We start from the raw sequence: 24567 nt of genomic DNA, 5'->3' as shown, positions 1-24567 counted from the left end.
TGTGGTCCTCTGATAAGTTCACAAGATACAGTCTATTTCAAAATTCTCTGATTTGATGGAAGTAGCTAACAGACCCCTCTGTCTGGTTTCTTTGTCCCCTAACTACAGTGGCTGCTCTGGTATTAAAGAACAATTTGAGGAAGCCCTTCCCTTTCTCTGTAAGATAATATTGTTCCATTGTTTCATTGCCTTGGTGGATCTTGAATACAATGATGTTAACATTTAATTTATATTTTCAAAACAATACTTGGAATATTAAGTTTATGTACTAGAGGTTTGGTTTTGTTCTAGTCTGGAACACTGAATTCACTATTATTTTTCTCAGTTGGGCTTATTTTAATAAGTTCTTATTAGCAAGTTCAACATGTTGTGCCAATTAAATGAAAATATCCTCCAAAATTATTTGGAAAAAATTAGAGAAGCCTTATCCTAGCAGCTTAGGACATAATCATATGTCCCTGCTGCTTATCGTGACTGTGTCACAGGCTGGGTCTCTACAGAGCAACTGGATTTAACTGGAATCAAACTCAGGTTTCCTCTTAAATTTTAGTGTTCACTTTCTTTCAGATGATGTTCTTAAAATGGATAGTTTATTTTTAAATACCCTCATGCGTAACATTAAACCTGACAAAAGATTCTAGGACATGATTTTTAAAATACAGTTGGTGCCATGTACAGCTTTTTTGTATCTGTGTAAATTCACAGTGGTTCTTGAACTGCTCCCTGTCTCCCCGAGGAGTGGGCTGTCAGGAGCCATTTGCGCATGTGACCCCACATCCTTGCCTTTGAATAATTAGACCTGACGTAGGTGCTTAATTGAAACGGGGCCAAAGTCTCTTTCTTAGGAATTTGGACTTGGTCATGCCTGTAATCCTAGCACTTTGGGAAGCCAAGGCGGGTGGACTGCCTGAGTTCAGGAGTTCGAGACCAGCCTGGGCAACACGGTGAAACCCCGTCTCTACTAAAATGCAAAAAAAATTAGCTGTGCATGGTAGCTGGCGCCTGTAGTAATCCCAGCTACTCGGGAGGTTGAGACAGGAGAATCACTTGAACTCAGGAGGTGGAGGTTGCAGTAAGCCGAGATTGCGCCACCACACTCCAGCCTGGACAACCAAGCGAGACTCCATCTCAAAAAAAAAAAGCAAGAAATTTGGACTTGGGGATGAGAGAAGGAAAGCCAGTCTTCCTCCGGGCCTAGATGGTAAATTTGGAAGCATGAGCAGCCAACTCCCGACTATTAAGGGGACTTAGGAACAGAGAAAAGCCTGTCCACCAAGAAAGAAGATGGCAAATATGAGAGGCCACTTTTTTGGGTTTCCAATAACATTTTGCTTTCTTGACTGGTATTCTTGAATCCTACCTCTTCTCCCTGCCTTCAAGACTTACAATAAATCTCCCACTTTTGCTAGAGTGCCTTTGAATTGGTTTTTCTTCTTTAAAACCCAAAGAATCTTAACATAGAAATTTTTGTCTGGAAGTGAGTTTACAAGTTACAGTCCATTAAAGAAAATTGTTATATCAAAGCAGATGGGGTGAGAAGTGGATAGTCCTCTAACCAAGAAACAGTATGTTTTCATGTGTGTAGTTCTTGCAGACTTTCAAGGAAGTACAGTAAGAGCAAGAAAGAGACTTCAGGCCAAGCTTGCCTCGCTGAAAGAAGACAAAGGAAAATAGAGTAAGAATACAGTTATGGGCCGGGCGCAGTGGCTCACGCCTGTAATCCCAGCACTCTGGGAGGCCGAGGTGGGCAGATCACAAGGTCAGGAGATCGAGACCATCCTGGCTAACACGGTGAAATCCCGTTTCTACTAAAAATACAAAAAATTAGCTGGGCATGGTGACGGGAGTCCCAGCTACTTGGGAGGCTGAGGCAGGAGAATGGTGTGAACCCGAGAGGCGGAGTTTGCAGTAAGCTGAGATCGCGCCACTGCACTCCAGCCTGGGCAACAGAGCGAGACTCCGTCTCAAAAAAAAAAAAAAAATACAGTTATGTACCAGAAGCCTTTCTGATAACAGCCAGCCATCTAATCTTGCTCAAAGTTAATCTAAAGAGCATCTATAAGGGCCAGTCATGGTGGCCCATGCCTGTAATCCCAGCACTTTGAGAGGCCAAGGTGTGTAGATCTCCTGAGTTCAAGAGTTCAAGCCCAGACTGGACAACATAGCGAAATCCCATCTGTACAAAAAATACAAAAGTTAGCTGGGTGTGGTGACAGGCACCTGTCGCCCCAGCTACTCGGGAGGCTGAGACATGAGAATTGCTTAAGCCTGGGAGGCAGAGGTTGTAGTGAACCGAGATTGTGCCACTACACTCCAGCCTGGGCGACAGAGCGAGAGACTCTGTCTCAAAAGAAATACATCTATAAGGACACTAACCATGCTAATTATGTATCATGCTTAGCAGCAACCAGATCCTTTATTGGAACCACTTTTGAAACTAAAATTGGGGTGTTTATTGGGAAAATGTATAACATTTATAATGAGAATGAGAATATCTGATAGAAACCAGAGAACCTAAGGACTTCAGCTTCAAAACTTCTGCTTTGATTCCCAAAACCCTGCACATGTCTGTTTCATTCCATTCATCCCATCAGATAAACACGCTGAGACCTGCCCCCTTGTAAAGCAAATCGGCTTTACAACAGCTTTGCAACGTGGGGGCACAGGTGACATTTCATGATTTATTAGAAAAAAGAAAAGTGCCATCATAAGTTAAAGAAAATGATAGAGAAAATATTTTCAGTACATACGACATAGGGTTTATGGTAAAAATATATAAGGAGTTCGTACCAATCAATTTGCAAAAGATGAGTACCATAAAACAAAAATAGGCAAAACAATTTGCATTAGGAGAAATGCAAATAGCTAGTAAACGTATCTTTAGGAGTTTAACTTTCCAGAGTAATCAAACTAATGCAAAGTAACATAGGATACCATATTTAGTCTGTCAAGTTGGAATCAATTGTTAAACATCCAATATTAATCAGAGAGTAGGCAAAAGGAACACTATCAAATACTGCAGCTAGAGGTGCAAATTGGTAGAACGGTATAGAGAACATTTAATAATACACAGCAAAAACCTAAGAAAATGTTCTACTCTTGGGAATTATTTTGCTTTTAGAAATTTCTGCTAGCCAAAAAGCTGAGATAAATTAAAAAGTTTTCTAAAAAGGCCAGGCATGGTGGCTCACACCTGTGATCCCAGCACTTTGGGAGGCTGAAGTGGGTTGATTACTTGAGGCCAGGGGTTCAAGACCAGCCTGGCCAACATAGTGAAACCCCATCTCTACTAAATTAAAAATTATGAAAAAAGTTTTTTTTAATTCTAAAGAAATAGAAATGCACGAAAGTTCTACACACAAGGATATATAGGGGGGAAACCGAAAACACTCTGGATTTCCAAATGATTAAATAACTGTTGGCATGGATATATGATGGAATTCATGTAGCTATTAAAAACTGTTTTCCAAGAAAATTTAATAACTTTAAAAAATACTTATGCTGTAATATTTGTGGAAAAGATCAAACTACAGTACTTCATATAAACATGACTGCACTTTGATAAATAAAATAGATCTATATGTAATTATATATATGTGTGTAAATATGTATTCATAGGAAAAAGCCTGAAAATGTATGCTTTAGATTATGAGTAGTTGTTACTTCTGCTTACTGAAATTACAACAATTTTCTTTTCTTTTTTATTTTTCAAATTTCCTATAATACATATGATCTTTATCAGAATAACTTATATATCCAAAGAAATTCATGCAAAAATATACGTATTGTAATAGTTAACGTTATATTTCTATATCTCAATTTATGATTGAGAGCAAGTATGTTCACAAGGAAATCCCCCTCTTTCCTGGAATATCACTCTGTGCTTCCTTCTTGGCCATAACACAATCCTTATCCAACATGTGCAGTTTCTCCAAGTTAATTGCATGAGACTCATAAAATTGGGGATTTTTAAATACATTTCAACAATGTCAGGAATCTGGTTGCTTAGTATTTCAGTACAAAACATTTCCAGAACTCTCACTTCTAGCTGAAAAAAAAAAAAAAAAAACGCTGAAGCAGATGAAGTTCTGCAAATGCTGTTTTTGCTTAACTTTAATCCTGTTAAAGAGACTCTTCTGCCCCACCCCCCCTTTTATAAACACCCTACTTCTCTACTCCTTATCCCCTGTGTAGAGCTGATCATTGGACAATAGGCAAACGTGTGTAGCGGTCAAGCTTAACAGCAGGTAAAGAGACCAAGAGCATCACAGGGAATTCAGCCTGAGAGAAAAGAGCCTGGGCTAGTGACCCATATTATACTCTAGTTTGCCTTTACCTGGCATTTGCATGGAAGATGGTGCTTGATGTCTTGTCCAAGTGATACAAATATGCTACCAGAAGACCCCACATGTGAGAATTTGAGGTATCATCAAAGACTAGGTAAGGAGGTACATCGGGTGCAATGGTACCTCTCACATTGATCATCTGAGTTAGGTGAAGTTTCGTAATCAAGTGATAGAAAAAGCCACATTGTAATTACAGTGAAATCTCTACCCTCCCTCACTCTGTGGCCATGGGCAAGTTGCATAGCCACCATGACTGTCAATTCCACCAACTCTAAAAGGAAGGAGTTGAATTACATCAGGCTCTCTTTTTTTTGTAGATGGAGTCTCACTCTGTCGTCCAGGCTGGAGTGAAGTGGTGCGATCTTGGCTCAATGCAACCTCCACCTCCCGGGTTCAAGCAATTCTCCTGCCTCAGCCTCCCGCGTAGCTGGGACTACAGGCACTCACCACCATGCCCGGCTAATTTTTGTATTTTTAGTACAGATGATGTTTCACCATGTTGGCCAGGCTGGTCTCAAACTCCTGACCTCAAGTGCCTTGGTCTCCCAAAGTGCTGAGATTACAGATGCACATCGGATTCTTAATTTGCAGTCTGACGATGGGCATCAGAAGGTCCATGAACAGGTAAAATTATCAGAAATAATATGCATTTTTCTAGGAAAAAGATTCATAGCTTATATCAGATTCTCAATTCATGAACCCAAGAGAGACTATGACCCACTGAATTACAGAACCTTCAAATTCTATTCGAGATCAACATTCCAGGATTCTCCACTGATGCATATTTTGGGTAGAACTTTTACTTGATTAGAAAACTTTATTTTATTGTATCTCAGCTTTCTGGATAACAAAACCTTTTTAAATAAAATAAATAAATAAATAGAAAGCTTTATTTTATACCATGTTTAGGTTTACTCAGACTTCAAACAGGTGAGGCCAGACTCCAGGGGGAAGAGCAAATTGTATTTCCTCTCTCATCTATAAGGAATTTTGCTACAAAAAGGGTTTGAAAATGTATGGGTACACAAGAGCTACAAAATACAGAAAATGTATTAAAAGAGTTAAACATCTGTTGTATTTCATGTCAGTGAAGGATATTTTGCAATTGTGGGAAATTAGACACAGTTTGCTGCTTTTGTTCATCCAATTAAAATATTCTAAATTTAATGTGCGTTAAGGAGAGTTATACACAGTGTTACCAGTTCTTGCAGACTTTCAAGGAAGTACAGTAAGAGCCAGAAAGAGACAGACTTCAGGCCAAGCTTGCCTCGCTGAAAGAAGATGAAGGAAAATAGAGTAAGAATACAGTTACATACCAGAAGCCTTTCTGATCACAGCCAGCTATCTAATCTTGCTCAAAGTTAATCTAAAAAGCATCTATAAGGGCCAGTCACGGTGGCCAATGCCTGTAATCCCAGCACTTTGAGAGGCCAAGGTGTGTGGATCACCTGAGTTCAAGAGTTCAAGCCCAGACTGGGCAACATGGCGAAATCCCATCTGTACAAAAAATACACAAGTTATATGATCCTGATGCCGACCTTGGCATAGTATTTTTGAAACAGAGTCTCACTCTGTTGCCCAGGCTGGAGTGCAGTGGCTCCATCAAAGCTCACTGTATCCTCAACCACCCCAGGCTCACATGATTTTCCTACTTCAGCCTCCTGGGTAGCTGGGACTACACATGCACACCACCATGCCTGGCTAAATTTTGTATTTTTTTGTAGAGATGGGGTTTTACCGTGTTGACCAGGCTGGTCTCGAACAATCCACCTGCCTCAGCCTCCCAAATTATTGGAATTACAATTGTGAGCCACCACACCTGGCCAGCATAGTATTTTTTTTTTCTTTTTTGAGACAGAGTCTTGCACTGTCATGCAGGCTGGAGTGCAGTGGCGTGATCTCAGCTCACTGCAACCTCCACCTCCCAGGTTCAAGCAATTCTCCTGCTTCAGCCTCCCTAGTAGTTGGGACTACAGGTGTGTGCCACCATGCCTGGCTAATTTTTTTTTTATTTTTAGTAGAGACGGGGTTTCACGATGTTGACCATGCTGGTCTCGAACTCCTGACCTCATGATCTGCCTACCTCAGCCTCCCAAAGTGCTGGGATTACAAGCATGAGCCACCACATCTGGCCTCAGCATAGTATTTTTACAGAGTAGGTTGTGCTACAGAGAAGACCCTGTCTCAAGAAAAGAATAGGTTGGGAAGATGTGGGGGAATGTTACAGAACTGTAATTCCAAGATCCCTAACCTCATCAATATGTAAATAATATAGCTATAATGAATTCAGAATCTCCGGATTTTCATTCCCTGCTTGACATTAATCATGTAACGTATCTATTCACATCGGTCTCTCTGACATTTACCTATTCTTTCAAGAGACCACATTAAAAGCAACTAAATGATGATACAGACGTTTAACATCTTGCGACTTTAGAAGCCAGCTAGAGATGTGCTGGGAAATTCTGTATGGAAGGAGCACTCTGGGAGCGTCTTTGCCAGGGGCCACTGAAGCATGGTGCTAGATAACAACCCTGTTTTTTGACCAGCCTCGCTGAGCATGCAGAGCTGATCTCCCAGGTTCTGGGTGATCTGCAATGACGTCAGTGTGCAACAGAGACACCACATCCACAGAACGAAACAATAGACCAGCCCTGCAACTGTGGACCACAGTCCATTTTTATTTTAAAGTGGTTAACCTTGGATTGTTAGAGCTCTTATAAAAGTCTTACAAAAGGTGAAATTTGGTCTTTTAATCTTTACATTGCTCATCTCTTTAGCTTTTTGAAAAATATTGCTACCATGTATTTTTATGTAGTTTTGTCCCCCCCAAATTTAGTCAATTTGCAAATTAAGATGAAAATAAAACAAGTAAAAAGAATAAGACATTGCAAGGCCGCGGTTGGTGGATCACTTGAGGTCAGGAGCTCGAGACCCGCCTGTCCAACATGGTGTAACCCTGTCTCGACTAAAAATACAAAAATTAGCCAGGTGTGGGGGCGTGAGCCTGTAATCACAGATACTGGGGAGGCTGAGGCATGAGAATCATTTGAACTTGGGAGGCGGAGGTTGCAGTGAGCCGAGATAGCACCACTACACTCCAGCGTGGATGGTGGAGTGAGACTCAGTCTCAAAAAAAAAAAAAAAAAAAAAAAACAATGAGACGATTGGATAAAAACAAAATCCAGTATATTCATGCAATGGGATATTGTTCAGCCATAAAACGGAGGGAAATTCTGATATATGCTATAATGTGGGGGGATCTTAAAGATGTGATGCTAAGTGAAACAAGCCAGTCACAAAAGATCAAATATTGTCAAATATTGTATGAGTTCACTAATGCGAGATGCCTAGAGGAGTCAAATTCAGAGCCAGAAAGCAGAATGTTGACTGTCGCACTGCTGAGGGAGTTGGGTGGGTGGGGGAATGGGGAGTTACTGTTTAATGCGTGCAGAGTTTCAGTTTGGGAAGATGAAGACTCTGGTGATGGATGGTGGTGATGATTGCATGACAATATGAATGAAATTAATGTCACTGAACTTTACACTTAACAATGGTTAAAATGGTAACTCTTATGTTGTGTATATTTTATGACAATTTTTAAAATCCACTGAATTGTAAAACAAACAAACAAACAAAAGGCTAGGCATGGTGGTGTACGCCTGTAATCCCCGCAGTTTGGGAAGCCGAGGCAGGGAGACAGCTTGAGGTCAGGAGTTCGACATCAGCCTGCCCAACATGGTGAAACTCCATCTCTACTAAAAATACAAAAATTAGCTGGGTGTGGTAGCACGTGCCTGTAGTCCCATCGACTAGGGAGGGTGAAGCACGAGAATTGTTCGAACCAGGAGTCAGAGGTTGCAGTGAGTTGAGATCTCGCCACTGCACTCCTGGGCAATAGAGTGAGACTCTGACTCGCGAGAAAATAAAAGGAACATAAATAAATAAATTGTGAGATAGTGAAGGAAATTTGAATACTAACTAGATGTGCAATGATATAGAGGAATTATTATTAATTTTGATCTCTTTTAAAGACTCTCTTTTAGAGCTACTTAGTGAAATCTTTACGGATGAAATAATGCCGTCATTTGCTTGAGAAAAATCTGGTGAGGGCTAACAAAGAGAGTAGAGATGAAACAGTGTCGACCATGAGTCAGTTAAATTTAAAAAGAGAGGGGAAAAAAAGCACGCCTATAAACACATATGGCTGTTAACCTTACATAAATAAAACCAGAAGCTATGATTTTTAACCAAAATGTGTTACCTATTGGAATCTAAACTTTAGTTTGCTTGCCCAAACTAAGAGTGAATGTGTGTATGTATTCTCTAAACTGTATACTTCTTGAGAACCAAGTTTGTTGTTTTATCTTTAAAAAAAAGTCCAGAAAATAAAGGGCACTAATAAATATTTGATGAACAAACAATGGACTCTATCTATTTTTGGAATTCCTATGCTGCCCTGTACACCATCATTGTTTACTTGGAAAAGAAGTCTGCCTATATTACTCTCACTCTTAGGACACACAGGTTGATATTCACTTAACGCAAGCCCCCCACTCACGCCATCCCAGCTGCCAAGCCTTTGTATTGTACCTTATAGGCCCCACACATTCTACTTATGACCCCCTTTGTTTGGAAAGCTCTCTTAAGATGTTTGCAAGAACCTCCTCTCCCTGCTTTTTCTTGTAACCTTCCCTAGAGTCCTGCTCTAGCCACCCCAGTATGGATTGCATCTGTGTCCCCACCCAAATCTCATGTTCAGTTGTAATTGACCACGTTCAAGGTGGGGCTTGGTGGGAGGTGATTAGACCATGGAGGTGGATTTCCCCCTTGGTGCTCTTCTTGTGATAGTGAGTGAGTTCTCGTGAGATCTGGCTGTTTAAAGATTGTATAGCACCTCGCTCTCTTGCTCCCGCTATGGCCATGTAAGAGGTAGGTGCCTGCTTCCTCTTCCCCTTCCACCATGATTGTTTCCTGAGGTCTCCCCAGAAGCTGAACAGATGCCAGAATCATGTTTCCTGTACAACCTGGGGAATGAGTCAACTAAACCTCTTTTCTTTGTAAATTACCCCAGTCTCAAGTATTTCTTTATAGCAATACGAGAACCAGCTAATATGGAAAATTGGTACCAGGGATCAATAGGATCCCTACTCTTACTTTGTCTACCTCTCTATTTCTTTACCCATCTCCTATCTCCTCCCTCCATGCACTTACCACTGCCTGGTATGTTTGTTTGTTGTCTTCTTCCCCTACAAGACTATAACCTCATGAGGAAGGAAATTTGACTGTTTTATTCACCACTGACTTTTAACCTAGGCCATGGCATATGGTAGGTCACAAATGAATATTTGTTGCGTCAATGAATAAAGTGTTAAAAAGGCACTAACATTAAAGAAATTCTAACTTCTAGCTAGAACAATGAACTTCACTCATATCTTTAGCAACCTCCTCCTTGGGAACTTTCATGGAATTTAATTACTTGTACTTTTCATCTTCAAAGTGCATGTAAATGATTAATTATTTTACTCCATGACACAGACGCTAATGCTGCGTTTTATAGTTGGGAAAACTAAAGCATAGACTAACTAAATCCCTAAAGATCAATGAGTGAGTCAATGTCAGAGCCAGATGAATAGGAGAATTTGGGATATTTAATTCTGAGCAACTGATTCCCCAAAGTCATTTAGCTATATTTTGTGCTTGTTACAACTCATTTAAAAGCATTTACGATTCCCCAATTTAAAAGCTTTTCAAGTGAGGAATTGGTTTGTTGTGACAGCAGGTGATTCAGTTGCTGTAAACGCTCATTCAGGAACTCATTCCTCAATCTGGATACAGTAATTCACAAAGCAAGCTAATGCTCTCCTACTAATCTCTCTGCCTCCAGTCCTTTGTTTTGCCAGGCATCCTTTGGAAAGACAAGAATGTCTTTCTAAATCCCAAATCAGGCCAGGCAGGGTGACTCATGCCTATAATTCTAGCACTCTGGGAGGCCAAAGTGGGTGGGTCAATCCAGGCCAGAAGTTTGGGACCAGCCTGGGCAACATGGTGAAACCTCATCTCTGCTAATAATACAAAAAAAAAAACCACAGCTGGGTGTGGCGGCATGCACCTGTGATCCCAGCTACTCGGGAGGCTGAGGCGGGAGGATTGTTTGGCCCGGGAGGCAGAAATTGTAGTGAATCAAGATAGGACCACTATACTCCAGGTTGGGTGACAGAGCAAGACCCTGTCTCAAAAAAAATAAAAATAAAAATAAAAAAATCCCAATCTGACTGTGCCACACTCTAAACACATGTGTGTAAAAGTTGCATAAAGGGTTAACAGAAGCAGAGTTCTTCCTTTAGAAGGTAAAATGTGTCAAGAAAATTGACTCCGTAGAAATGAAATGAATAAATGCTGAGTGAGAGCTCAGTAAATATCTAGGACTATGAATAACTACATCCAAGGCATTATTATGTTTGTCTGTATAAAATATGTTGAATTTGCTTGTAAAATTCAGGTACTCTAATAGATTCGTTTTTCTGCTACTGGAAATACTAAGGAATGATAATAGGTCAAAATTTGCATTTGCTTCCTATCATGTAGAAACTTTAGCAAAATAAATAGCATCACAAAATTAACATTTTATTGAATTCATTTGAAAGAGCTATAGTCACCTCACTAATCTCACTGAATTAAATTATCTTGTTACTTATTTATATAAGGATAAAAGAGCAAGTAAACTTAAGTGAATAAAATGTGAATTTTTAAAAATAGTAAGTTGCAGCTGGGTATGGTGGCTCATGCCTGTAATCCCAGCACTTTGGGAGGCTGAGGCAGAGAGATTACCAGAGGTCAGGAGTTCGAGACCAGACTGTCCAACATGGTGAAACCCTGTCTCTACTGAAAATACAAAAATTAGCCGGGCGTAGTGGCACACACCTATAATCCCAGCTACTCAGGAGATTGAGGCAGGAGAATTGCTTGAGCCTGGGAGATTACAGGGAGCCCAGATCATGCCACTGCATGAGGCAGGAGAATTGCTTGACCCTGAGAGGTTACAGGGAGCCCAGATCATGCCACTGCACTCCACCCTGGCCGACAGAGCAAGACTCTGTCTCAAAAAAAAAAAGTAAGTTACTGTTTTAGCAGAAATATACGGTCTGTAAATAATTTAGCAGTTAAGTTTCATTAATGTTCATTCCTCATTTTGTTTTAAAATGGATTGTGCCACCCCGCATCTACTGCAAATGTAGGGGAAACCCTTTGTGTCGTGTCTGCAAGAGAGATTCTCAAAGTCTAATTTAATTTTTAATTATTCAAATGTTACTAGAAAGTATGACCCCAGAATTCTGTATGCAATCTCATTTTTCATTAGGAATTCCCTTTTAAAATGCAGACATCTCAAAAAAAAAAAAAAAAAAAAAAAAAAGCAGGGCGTGGGAGCTGGGCACCATGGCTGATACCTGTAATCCCAACACTCTGGGCGGCCTAGGCGGGCCGATCACTGGAGGTCAGGAGTTCGAGGCCAGCCTGGTCAACCTGGCAAAACCCTGTCTGTACTAAAAACACAAAAATTAGCTGGGTGTAGTGATGCTTTCCTGTAATCCCAGCTACTCAGGAGGCTGAGGCAGGAGAATAGCTTGAACCCAGGAGGTGGAGTCTGCAGTGAGCCAAGATCATGCCACTACACTCCAGCCTGGGTGACGGGGTGAGACTCTGTATAAAAAAATAGTAATAGTAATAATCATCATCATCATAATATGAGGACAGTGGTTCTCAACTATGGCTGCACTTTGGAATCACCTGGAAACTTTATAAATAGTGATTCCTGGATTCTACCCGCAAAGACGTGAGTTTATTTGATCTGAGGAGTGGCCTGGGCATTGTGATTTTTTAAGGCAGCATCCGAAATGCAACCAAGATGGAGACCCTTGAAGAAGAGGCTCAGTCCATGGAAATCCCTACACAAGACCTGAGAATGGAATCTAAGAAGGACCCAAAGCCAGAGAACCCTGAATATAATGGTTTCTAGATTTCTCTTAATTCTAGGTGTTGTAAACAATTTTGAAGAACGCCATTAGTAATATCTTACTGTATTCTTCACTGCTGGGGCTATTTCTCAAAAGGATCTAGTTTTCAGAATCTAGGATTTAAGTTAAATTGGGCTAAGATGAAAAGGATGTCAAAATAAGGAAAATTTTTATATTAGGCCGGGCACAGTGGCTCATGCCTATGATCCCAGCAGTTTGGGAGGCTGAGACATGAGGATCACTTGAGCCCAGGAGTTTGAGGCCAGCCTGGACAACATAGCAAGATGCCGTAGTTCAACCTTTGCATCTTGCTGGGTGCTTCCAGAACCCTGATCGCCTGAATCCCTTCCTTGACTGGCAGTGGGTGTTGGGTCCTTGTCACTTGATTACTTAAGCTCCTTTAAAGTGTTGCTTCCCCCATCCTTGCTCCAGGCTGTTGGGCTTACATTCGGTATAAGTTCTCAGAAGCAAGGAGGCTGGTGTCATCATTCAGCACCCCTATTCAAACACTCCCTTAATAATTCCTCCTGTTTCGTCTGGCTCATTGGGTGTTGCCCATAAAAACAGTTTGGCTTTTGTAATCACAATTAGAGCAGGCAGCATGACTAATCAGTCAGTTCACTGCATCTCTTGTTATCTCCTGTGAAGTGAGTCAGTTTCAACTTTGGCTTTGTGCTCATGTGTCACTCCCTGCTCTCTGATGTTCAAGTCTATGTTGGTTCCAGACTCTGTTTTATTTAACCTGTTTGTTTTCTTTCTAAAAACATATTCTGTATTCCCTTCCAAGCATGGAGCTAACTTCACAGGAATTTGGGAAAATTCTGATAATTCCAGCCCATACACAGAATGGCCAGGACAAGAAAGACGCTGTTCTCTGAGGAATTGTATCAAGAACACAAGTTGTTTAAGTCAGCATGCACGTGTTGAAAGTTTACAATGTGCCAGGTACTTTCATATATTATTCTATTAAAAATAAGCAGTATACGGCCAGATGCAGTGGCTCACACCTGTAATCCCAGCACTTTGGGAGGCCAAGGCTGGTGAATCACAGGAGATCTGGAGTTCGAGACCAGCCTGGCCAACATGGCGAAACCCCATCTCTACTAAAAATACAAAAATTGACTGGGCGTGATGGCAGGCACCTGTAGTTCCAGCTACTCAGGAGGCTGAGGCAGGAGAATCGCTTGAACCCGGGAGGTGGAGGCTGCAGTGAGCTGAGATCATGCCACTGCACTCCAGCCTGGGCAACAGAGCAAGACTTCGTCTAAAAAAAAAAAAGCACTATATGCAGTATATGTTACTGCAGTTTTAGGTTTACAGAAAAATTGGGAAGACAGTACAGAGTTTCCATATATGCCACACTCAAGTTCCCCATTATTAACCTCCTACATTAGTATGATATATTTGTTATAATTAATGCAATGCTATATGAATATTGATATGTTATGATTAACTAACATCTACACTTCATTTTTATTGCCTTATTTTTTACCTGTTGTCCTTTTTCTGTTCTGGAATCCATCCCAGACACAACATGACATTCTTGTCATCCATATCCTTAGGTTCTTCTTGGCTGTGACAGATTCTCAGAGTTATTTTTCGTAAGCTGGACAGTTGTGAGGAATATTGGACAGGTATTTTGTAGCATGTCCCTCATTGACATTTGTCTAATGTGTTTCCCATTAGACTGGAGTTAAGTGTTGGTGGGAGCAAGACCACAGAGGCCGAATGCCATTTTCATCACATCCTGCCAAGGGTACAGACTATCAACATGGCTTATAACTGCTGCTGTTACCTTGATCACCCAGCTGAGATAGCGTTAGTCAGGTTTCTCCGCTGTAAAGTGACCTCCTCCCCCGCCAACCCTTCTGTTCTGTGCTCTTTGGAAGGAAGTTGCTACGTATGGCCCACACTTAAGGAGGTGGGACTTACAGCCCTTCTCTTTAAGACAGAGGATTTACATAAATTATTGGAAGATCTTATTTAGTCATTTATTTATATCAACGTGGACTCAAGGATTTTTTTTAATGCTTTGAGTTATAATTTAATTCCCTTCCCTTTCCTTCCTTCCTTGCTCTGCCTCTCTCTCTCTCTCTCTCTCTCTCTTTCTTTCTCTTGTTTTCTTGCTTTATTTTCCAGCTTTGGCCATGCTGTAAGCTCTTTCAGTTGACTTCTCTGTACCTATGACATACTCCTTTGTGCGTGCGTGTGTGTGTGTGTGTGTTTGAGCACTTCCTTAATTTCTGGCTCTATAGGATATTTCAGACATCTTGTATATTTTCTCCTCCACTCGTAGAATCAGCCATTTCTCCAAGAAGCCCTGGTTCCTTTTATTGCAAAATGGTACTAAATAGCAAGATCTAGGTGGTAGATATGGTTGTTGCTGTGGGGAAGTCTTTGCTTCTCAGCTGAAAGAGAAAGGAAATATATGTGCATATACTAACCCATGTATTTACATATATCCATAAACATTTCTGTGTGTGACCATTTATAACTATATCAAGCTAAATACGCATTCATAGGGATGTCCTAGCTCTATTCCATTACCTCATTACCTCATGGATCATTCTAGCCTCTTTCCCTTCTACCAACAGTGAGAAGTCTGACTCTGACCATCAATCATCATTTACTTAAGACCTCCTGGCCTCAAGTGATCTGCCCAACTCAGCCTCCCAAAGTGCTGGGATTACAGGCGTGAACCACTATGCCTGACCTGAATTTTAGCTGAGTTTCTATGAAAGGGTTGGTTTTGTCTTCTTGGTACTTTTGACACAAAGCTCATTTCCTTCCTTTGCCACTTCCTTTGCTGCTTTATCGCCTCCATCTTTTTTCAGCCTCCACAGCTGCCAGCCATCGCTAACATAAGTAAGGGGAGAAGCCTTAGCAACTTCATTAGACATTATGAGGTGGGAGGGCACAGCTGGGTAGCCAGGTGGTGATGGAGAGAGGGAGGGAGGGAGGGAGGAAGGGAGGGATGGATGGATGGATGGTGGATAGATGGACAAAAAAATGTATCAGTAAATAGGTGCTGACTCATCCAAGATACTAATACAGCAAGGGGAAAGAAACGTGGATGATGGGACAGGATTTACAGGTGACCATTAGTCAACTGTCATTTATATCAGTTGGGATACAGATTACACATCTCTGACTAGTCTGTGCCTTTTCATTGAGCTATGAACAAATCAATCATCAGCATGATATTGTCATCCAGTGACAGTTGGCAATTTAAAAACAAACCCATGTCCACTTTCCAAATCTGACCTGATGTCTGCACAATAGTGGATGTGTGTCATCATATATTTGTCAAAACTCATAGACTGGGCTGAGTGCAGTGGCTTATATCCGTAAACCCAGCACTTTGGAAGGCCGAGGCAGGCAGATTGCTTGAGTCCAGGAGTTCAAGACCAGCCTGGGTAACATGGTGAAATTCCATCTCTACTACTAATAAAAAACAAAACAAAAACCCATACATTGTGCAATATCAAGAGTAAATTGTAGTCATAATGACATCTCAATGTAAGTTCATTGATTGTGATAAATGTAGTATTATTGTGGTGTTGGATGTTGATAGCAGGAAAGGCTATGGCATGTGTGGGGAAAAGGAGTACATGGGAACTCTCTGCACTTTCCACTCAATTTTGCTATGAACCTAAAACTGCCCTAAAAAATAACTTTCATTAACATCTAGGCTGGGTGCGATGGCTCACACCTGTAATCCCAGTACTTTGGGAGGCCAGGATGGGCAGATCACCTGAGGTCATGAGTTCAAGACCAGCCTGGCCAACACAGTAAAACCCCATCTCTACGAAAAATACAAAAATTAGCCGGGCGTGGTGGCACACACCTGTAATCCCAGCTACTTGAGAGGCTGAGGCAGGAGAATTGCTTGAACCCGGGAGGTGGAGGTTTCAGTGAGCCGCGATCACGTCACTGTACTCCCGCCTGGACAGCAGAATGAGACTTGATCTCAAAATAATAATAATAATAATAATAAAGCTAAAGATTTCCCTAAAATATGAGCTGATCAAGAGTTTAAGATTCTTGAAAGAAGAAAATGGCATGGTGAAAGGAAAGGGGGTTTTGCAAACTCATTCATCTGAATTTGGATCCTAGCTCTGCCACTTAATAGCTATGTGACCGTGGGCAAATTAATTGCTGTTATTTATATTAAATTGATATTAAAATGTTAAAGTATTAAATATAATTTATTAAAATCATACATAAATGACATTTTCTATTAATATTTTAAATGATATATGACAAAACTCATACAATGTGATAGCACCAAGAGTAAACCTGAATGAACGCACATTTACAAATCATTCATGAGGTCAAAAGATCCCAGGATGGAATGTGGACTGCAGTAAAACAATCTAACTGTATTACAAAAGTATGAAACTACCTCACTGAAGAGGTGGAGGGAAGAGATGTTAACCTAAGTAACTCTGGAAATGAGCGGAGTCTGACAGACTAAAGCAAAAGAAATTGTCCATAAACACTGCTGTAGTCAGAAGTGGAATATGAGACTTCCACCAAGTATCTGTAAAGGAGGGGTACCTTTCTCCTCATCTCTCTCCTTTCCTACTGGGTAGAAGGAGAACTCATATAACTTGGCTCTGTGTGCCCACCCAAATCTCATCTTGAATTGTAATCCCCACGTGTCAAGGTAGGGACCTGGTGGCAGGTGATTGGATCATGGTGGTGGTTTCCCCCATGCTGTTCTCATGATAGTGAGTTCTAACAAGATCTGATGGTTTTATAAGTGTTTGGCAGTTACTCCCTCACTCTCTCTCTTTCCTGCCACCTTGTGGAGAAGGTATTTGCTTCTCCTTCACCTTCTGCTATGATTGTAAGTTTCTTGAGGCCTCCCCAGCCATGCAGAACAGTGAGCTAATTAAACTTCTTTCCTTTATAAATTACCCAGTCTCAGGTATTTCTTCTTCTTTTTCTTTTTCTTTCTTTTTTTTTCTTTTGATTGCTCTGTTCCCTAGGCTGGAGTGCAATGGCAAAATCTTGGCTCACTACAACCTCCACCTCCTGGGTTCAAGCAATTCTCCTGCCTCAGCCTCCTGAGTGGCTGGGATTACAGGCATGCGCCACCACGCCCCACTAATTTTTGTATTTTTAGTAGAGGAGGGGTTTTGCCATGTTGGCCAGGCTGGTCTCGAACTCCTGACCTCAGGTGATCTGCCCGCCTCAGCCTCCCACAGTGCTGGGATTACAGACGTGAGCCACTGTGCCCAGCCAGGTGTTTCTTTATAGCAGTCAGAAAACTGACTAATACAAGGACAGGCGCCTGACATGGAAGGAGCATCCATCTTGGACTACATGGAGTGAAACGCAAGGGCTGAAGACGATGGAACAAGAAGATGGAAGACGCCTATCTTCTTCTCATGATGGTGGTGCCATTATGCCAGCTGAATCTATGTGGAACAAAAAGTAAACTTCTCCCTTGTTTAACCCACTCTGATTTGCGGTTTTCTGTCACTCACAGATCAATCTAATCCTAACTGATATAAATTTTAGTTACGTCTTTTTCTCCCTGCCTTTTATCTCTCTAACAACTCCTGCATCCCTTAAAAAATGAGGCTACATAACTGTTCATGATATAACTCTCCTTGTGGGATATCCTAAGGTATTCTTAAGCACCTAATTCTAGTCAATAAAGCAGGGCATGAAGCCGACTCTCCCTCGCAAAAAGATTATGCCCTTACATGGAATAATAATTGATAATAAGTAGCATAATTTTTATAAACTCATCATCTTTACAAAAGAGAATTTTTTAATGAGCTTTCAAGCAACAGTATAAATTTAGCTTTTGTTTCCTTTATATGAAAATTACACACTTACTGAATTTTGGGAGAAATGCCAAGAAGTATGACCTATTAAAATGTAAAGGAACACAAATTGCTTTGGTTTAGAAGGTGGCAAGTACGGGGTTTGAATTAGTCCATTTTCACGCTGCTGACAAAGACATACCCGAGACTGGGAGGAAAAAGAGGTTTAATTGGACTTACAGTTCCCCATGGCTGGGGAGGCCTCAGAATCATGGCAGAAGGCGAAAGGCACTTATTAAGTGACGGCAGTTAGAGAAAATAATGAGAAAGAAAGAGTAGAAACCCCGGAAAAACCCATCAGATCTCATGAGACTTATTCACTATCACAAGAATAGCGCAGGAAAGACTAGCCCCCATGATTCAATTACCTCCCCCTAGGTCCCTCCCACAACATATGGGAATTCTGGGAGATACAATTCAAGTTGAGATTTGGGTAGGGGGATAGCCAACCCATATCATTCTGCTCCTGGCCCCTCCAAAACTCATGTCCTCAAATTTAAATACCAATCATGTGTTCCCAACAGTCCCCCAAAGTCTGAATTCATTTCAGCATTAACCCAAAAGTACACAGTCCAAAGTCTCATCCAGACAAGGCAAGTCCCTTCCGCCTATGAGCCTGTAAAATCAAAAGCAAGCTAGTTACTTCCTAGATACAATTGGAATGTAGGTACTGGGTAAAATACATCCATTCCAAATGGGAGAAATTGGCTAAAACAAAGGGGTTATAGAGTCCATGCAAGTCTGAAATCCAGCAGGGCAGTCAAATCTTAGGGCTCCAAAAGGATCTCCTTTGACTCCAGGTCTCACATTCAGGTCACACTGATGCAAGAGGTGGGTTCCCATGGTCTTGGGCAGCTCCACTCCTTTGGCTTTGCAGGGTACAGTCTCCCTCCCGGCTGTTTCCACGGGCTGGCATTGAGTGTCTGCAGCTTTTCCAGGCACACGGTGCAAGTTGTCAGTGGACCTACCATTTGGGGTCTGAAGGACAGTGGCCCTCTTCTCACAGCTCCACTAGACAGTACCCCAATAGACTCTGTGTGGGGGCTCCCACCCCACATTTCCCTTCCGCGCTGCCCTAGCAGAGGTTCTCCATGAGGGCCCTGCCCTGCAGCAAACTTCTGCCTGGGCATCCAGATGTTTCCATACATCCTCTGAAATCTAGGTGGAGGTTCCCAAACCTCAGTCCTTGACTTCTGTGCACCCACAGGCTCAACACCATGTAGAAGCTGCCAAGGCTTGGGGCTTCCACCCTCTGAAGCCACAGCCTGAGTTCTATGTTGGCCCCTTTCAGTCACTGCTGGAGCAACTAGGACACAGGGCACCAAGTCCTTAGGCTACACACAGCACGAGGGCCCTTGGCCTACCCCACAAAATCACTTTTTCCTTCTGGGCCTCCGGGCCTGTGATGGGAGGGGCTGCCGAGAAAGTCTCTGACATGGCCTGGAGACATTTTCCCCATGGTCTTGGGGATTAACACCAGGCTCCTTGCTACTTATGCAAATTTCTGCAGCTGGTTTGAATTTCTCCCCAGAAAATGGGGTTTTCCTTTCTATTGCATTGTCAGGCTGCAAACTTTCCAAACTTCTATGCTGTGTTTCCTTTTTAAAACCGAATGCTTTTAACGGCACCCACGTCACCTCTTGAATGCTTTGCTTCTTGGAACTTTTCTCTGCCAGATACCCTAAATCATCACTCTGAAGCTCAAAGTTCCACAAATCTCTAGGGCAGGGGCAAAATGCTGACAGTCTCTTTGTTAAAACGTAACACAAATCACCTTTACTCCAGTTCCCAACAAGTTCCTTATCTCCATCTGACACCACCTCAGCCTGGACTTTACTGTTCATATCATTATCAGCATTTTCATCAAAGCCATTCTACAAATCTCTAGGAAGTTCCCAACTTTCCCACATCTTCCTGTCTTCTTCTGAGCCCTCCAAACTGTTCCATTCTCTGCCTGTTACCCAGTTCCAAAGTTGCTTCCTCATTTTTGGGTATATTTTCAGCAACACCCCACTCTACTGGTACCAATTTACTGTATTAACCTGTTTTCACGTTGCTGACAAAAACATACCAGAGACTGGGAAGAAAGAGAGGCTTAATCGAACTTACAGTTAGTTCCACATGGCTGGGGAGGGCGCAGAATCACAGCGGGAGGCAAATGGCACTTCTTACATGGCAGCAGCAAGAGTGAATGAGGAAGAAGCGAAAGTGGAAACCCCTGATAAACCCATCAGATCTGGTGAGACTTACTATCACAGAATAGCATGGGAAAGACCGTCCGCCATGATGCAATTACCTCTCCCTGGGTCCCTCCCACATCCTGGGGAATTCTGGGAGATACAATTCAAGTTAAGATTTGAGTGGGAGCACAGCCAAACCGTATCAGGGTCTAAAACAATGAAAATATTGACAAAATAGTTATTTATGAATGGCATGTTGTTTATCATTTAAGCATTTTAACACATAGGCACTAATATCTCTCCATCTCTGTCTCTTCCCTGCCACCCTTCCTCGTTGATGTTATACTGGATCTAGGAATTAAGATTTCTGTTAATAGAAAGAGAAAAGGAAGATGGCCGTTAGTAGTTGCTCGGTGTCCATTTCCAAATGGTTACCTAGCAACAGTTCCAGGCGGTAGCTGCTAGGAGTAGCTCCAGCTGCTCATGGTTAAGCCGGCTTGAGCTACATAGTTGCTCTGCTAAATATCTTATTTGTGTGATTTTCAAATAGGAGTCACCTTTTGGGGTTATATGGGCTGATGCTTCAGCTGGCCATCTGTTTTATTTGTCTTGTCCCATTCCTTGACAAGATGAATGTGCTTGTTGTGTTTATAAAAGAAAAGAAAAAAAAAAAAAACCCGGCCACATGCGGTGGCTCACACCTGTAATCCCAGCACTTTGAGAGGCCGAGGCGGGCTGACCACCTGAGATCAGGAGTTCGAGACTAGCCTGGCCAATATGATGAAACCCCGTCTCTACTAAAAATACAAAAAAATTAGCCAGGGGTGGTCACAGGCGCCTGTAATCCCAGCTACTTGGGAGGCTGAGGCAGGAGAATTGCTTAAACCCGGGAGGCAGAGGTTGCAGTGAGCCGAGACCACCCCATTGCACTCCAGCCTGAGCAACAAGAGTGAAATGCCGCCTCAAAAATAAAATAAAATAAGTTGTGAAAAAAAAATCAGACAGTATTTGGAGCCAAAACAAAATGTCTCTCAAAGCTCCTAGGTGTCAAGTGATAGCAACTATGTAAATTCCCAAATAAATTTTTTAAATATTAATAAATAAAATATATCCCAGCTACTTGGGAGGCTGAGGCAGGAGGATTACTTGAGCCCAGGAGTTCAAGAACAACCTGGGCAACGTAGTGAGAACCTGTCACAATTTTTTTAAGTCTACTTTTAAGTAAGAGTATTAATCGTTTACTTAGGCCCACAGAATGCATTTGAAGAGTTCAAGTCAGTGTTAAATAATTTTCACAAAAGTTAAATATCATTCTAAGATCACTCTACCCCTTGCCTCTTAAGTTTTAATCTCTTCATGTTCAATTTCAGGAAACTAAGACAAGTATCCATAAAAGGAGAAACATGGGCCAGGCGCGGTGGCTCACACCTGTAATCCCAGCACTTTGGGAGGCTGAGGCGGGTGGATCACAAGGTCAGGAGATCAAGACCATCCTGGCTAACATGGTGAAACCCCGTCTCTACTAAAAATACAAAAAAAATAGCTGGGTGTGGTGGCGAGTCCCAGCTACTTGGGAGGCTGAGGCAGGAGAATGGCGTGAACCCAGGAGGCAGAGCTTGCAGTGAGCCGAGATCTCCCCACTGCACTCCAGCCTGGGCAACAGAGTGAGATTCCGTCTCCAAAAAAAAAAAAAAAAAGAAGAAGAAGAAACACAGGATGTTTTATAGTGCTTGTGGTGCTTGATTTTTATATCTTGTCATTAAGCTGTGCCTTATTTCCTTTGTGTTAAACCTCTATTCTTATTTATACCTGTTTTCTATCTGTATTTCAAAAACATAATGAATATTTCATCTATGTAGTTTCTTTGTAAAGTCTTTTGAGCTCTAACCTCTCAAAGGGCAGTCACTCAATATGGTTTAAACACACATCACACATGCTGAGGCCGGGCCTGAGCATGGGTGGCTCATGCCTGTAATCCCAGCATGTTGGGAGGCTGAGGTGGGCAGATCACTTGAAGTCAGGAGTTCGAAACCAGCCTGTTCAACACGGTGAGATCCCATCTCTAATTAACATACAAAAATTAGCCGGGCATGGTGGCACACACATGTAATTTCAGCTACTCAGGAAGCTGAGGCAGGAGAATCACTTGAACCCGGGAGGAAGAGGTTGCAGTGAGCTGAGATCGTGCCACTGCACTCCCGCCTGGGCAACAGAGTGAGACTTAAAAAAAAATTTTTTAATAATAATAAATAAATAAATACATGTCACATATGCTGAATGTGTAGAAATGGGATATCTACTAAAAATCATATTCACAAGGACTCAAACAGATGTTCATACACCAAAGTTTATAGCAGCATTATGCGTGATAGCCAAAAGGTGGAATCAACCTATCTGTTCGTGGATGGCAAAACGTGACGTATGCACACTATGGAATATTATTCAGCCCTTAAAAGGAATAAAATTTTGACACGTGCTACAATATAGATGAACCTTGAAGACATTATGCTAAGTGAAATAAGTCAGACGCGAAAGAACAAATACTGTACACTTTCACTTACGTGAGATAACCAGGGGAGTCAAATTCACAGAGACAGAAAATAGCATCGTGCGATGGGACGTAACTGTTTAATGCGTACAGATTTTCAGTCTGGGAAGACGCATTTAGCTCCCACTTATAAGTGAGAATATGTGGTATTTGGTTTTCTGTTCCTGCAAAATTTTGGACATGGCTGGTGGTGGTAGTTGCAAAACGATATGAATGTACTTAATGGCAGTCAACTATACACCTAAAAATGGTTAAAACGGACAATTTTATGCTATGTATGTCTTACATAGCTTAAAAAAAAAACAAATGTGCTTATTTGGTCCAGACAAATTTTAACAATGCTCTGATTTTCCCTCGTGTTCCAGTATTTTGCCACATAGCTAGTGGGAGATCATTACAATACTAAAAGAAAAATCTGCTATGGAGATTGTGTAATGTGCACCCATGTACTGAAAAATGAACCACAGTGTCTAAAAAGCAAAATCCTGGCCGGGCGCAGTTACTCACACCTGTAATCCCAGTGCTTTGGGAGGCCGAGGTGAGCGGATCACCTGAGGTCAGGAGTTCGAGACCAGCCTGGGCAACATGGTGAAACCCTATCTCTACTAAAAATACAAAAATTAGCTTGGCATGTTGGTGGGTGCCTGTAATCCCAGCTACTCAGGAGGCTGAGGCAGGAGAATCGCTTGAACCCAGGAGGCGGAGTTTGCAGTGAGCCGAGATCACGCCATTGCACTCTAGCCTGGGTGATAAGAAGGAAACTTGGTCTCAAAAACAAAAGAAGACTGACTTCATTTTAAAAGTATGATTTTTATCTTTATATATTTTTTTCTTTCATTTTTGTCTTGCTGTTTTTTTCTTTTCTTTTTTATTTATTTATTTTTTGGGGGACAGGGTATTGCTCTGTCACCCATGCTGGAGTGCAGTGGTGAGATTATGGTCACTCCAGCCTTGAGCCCTTGGGCTCAAGCAATTCTCCTGCCTCGGCCTCCTGAGTAGCTGGGACTACAGGCACACACCACCATTCTTGGCTAATTTTTTTATTTCTTTGTAGAGATGGGAGTCTATGTTGCCCAGGCTGGTCTTCAACTCCTAGGCTGAAGTGATCCTGCCACCTTGGCCTCCCAAAGTGCTGGGATCACAGATGTGAGCCACTGTGACTGACCATAATGTTATTTCCTATTGCAAAAGCAAAACCTGGCCATTATAGAAAAATCAGAAAACGCACGCAGACCGAATAAATCCTAGGGGCACACATGGACAAATGGCCACACATAGTTCTACCAAAGAAGTGTGGCAGGGTAGCACGTCAACCTCTAAAGATGCCGGCCCAATATGTCCATCATCTACAGCCCATTTCCCCCAGATCCATCCTTCCAACCTTCTCTGTGATGCTCTATCCCCTTACGGTTGGCCCTTGCCTGCTGTATCACCCAGGTCCTTCTGGCTGGGCATCCCAAAGGAGTAGCAACTTCTCGGAAAAAATTCAGAAGAAAGAATTCCCAGCAAGAATTTTGGAGTTCCCCCAAAAGCAGATCTTGAAAGAATAATTTGAATGCAAGCAGTTTATTTGGGAAATGATCCCAAGAAAGTGTAGTAGGGAAATGAGGAAGTGAAACAGAAAAGAGAAGAAACCAA

General features: G+C 41.9%; 1 long non-coding RNA gene across 1 annotated transcript; it reads right to left on the bottom strand.

Moving 5' to 3' along the window:
* Window positions 1–5401: 5401 nt before the first annotated feature.
* Window positions 5402–20586, bottom strand: LOC110743908. The gene is made up of 3 exons (XR_002523696.2): window positions 20311–20586; window positions 13854–14769; window positions 5402–5617 (listed from the first exon to the last, which is right to left on the bottom strand). It is a non-coding gene; the product is annotated as an uncharacterized LOC110743908 (long non-coding RNA).
* Between the last annotated feature and the right edge of the window lie 3981 nt (window positions 20587–24567).

The sequence above is a fragment of the Papio anubis genome, chromosome 8, assembly GCF_008728515.1.
Source record: "Papio anubis isolate 15944 chromosome 8, Panubis1.0, whole genome shotgun sequence".
NCBI classification, from domain to species: Eukaryota; Metazoa; Chordata; class Mammalia; order Primates; family Cercopithecidae; genus Papio; species Papio anubis.
The sequence above is the reverse complement of the archived record's forward strand: the minus strand, read 5'-3'. Positions and strand labels throughout refer to the sequence as shown.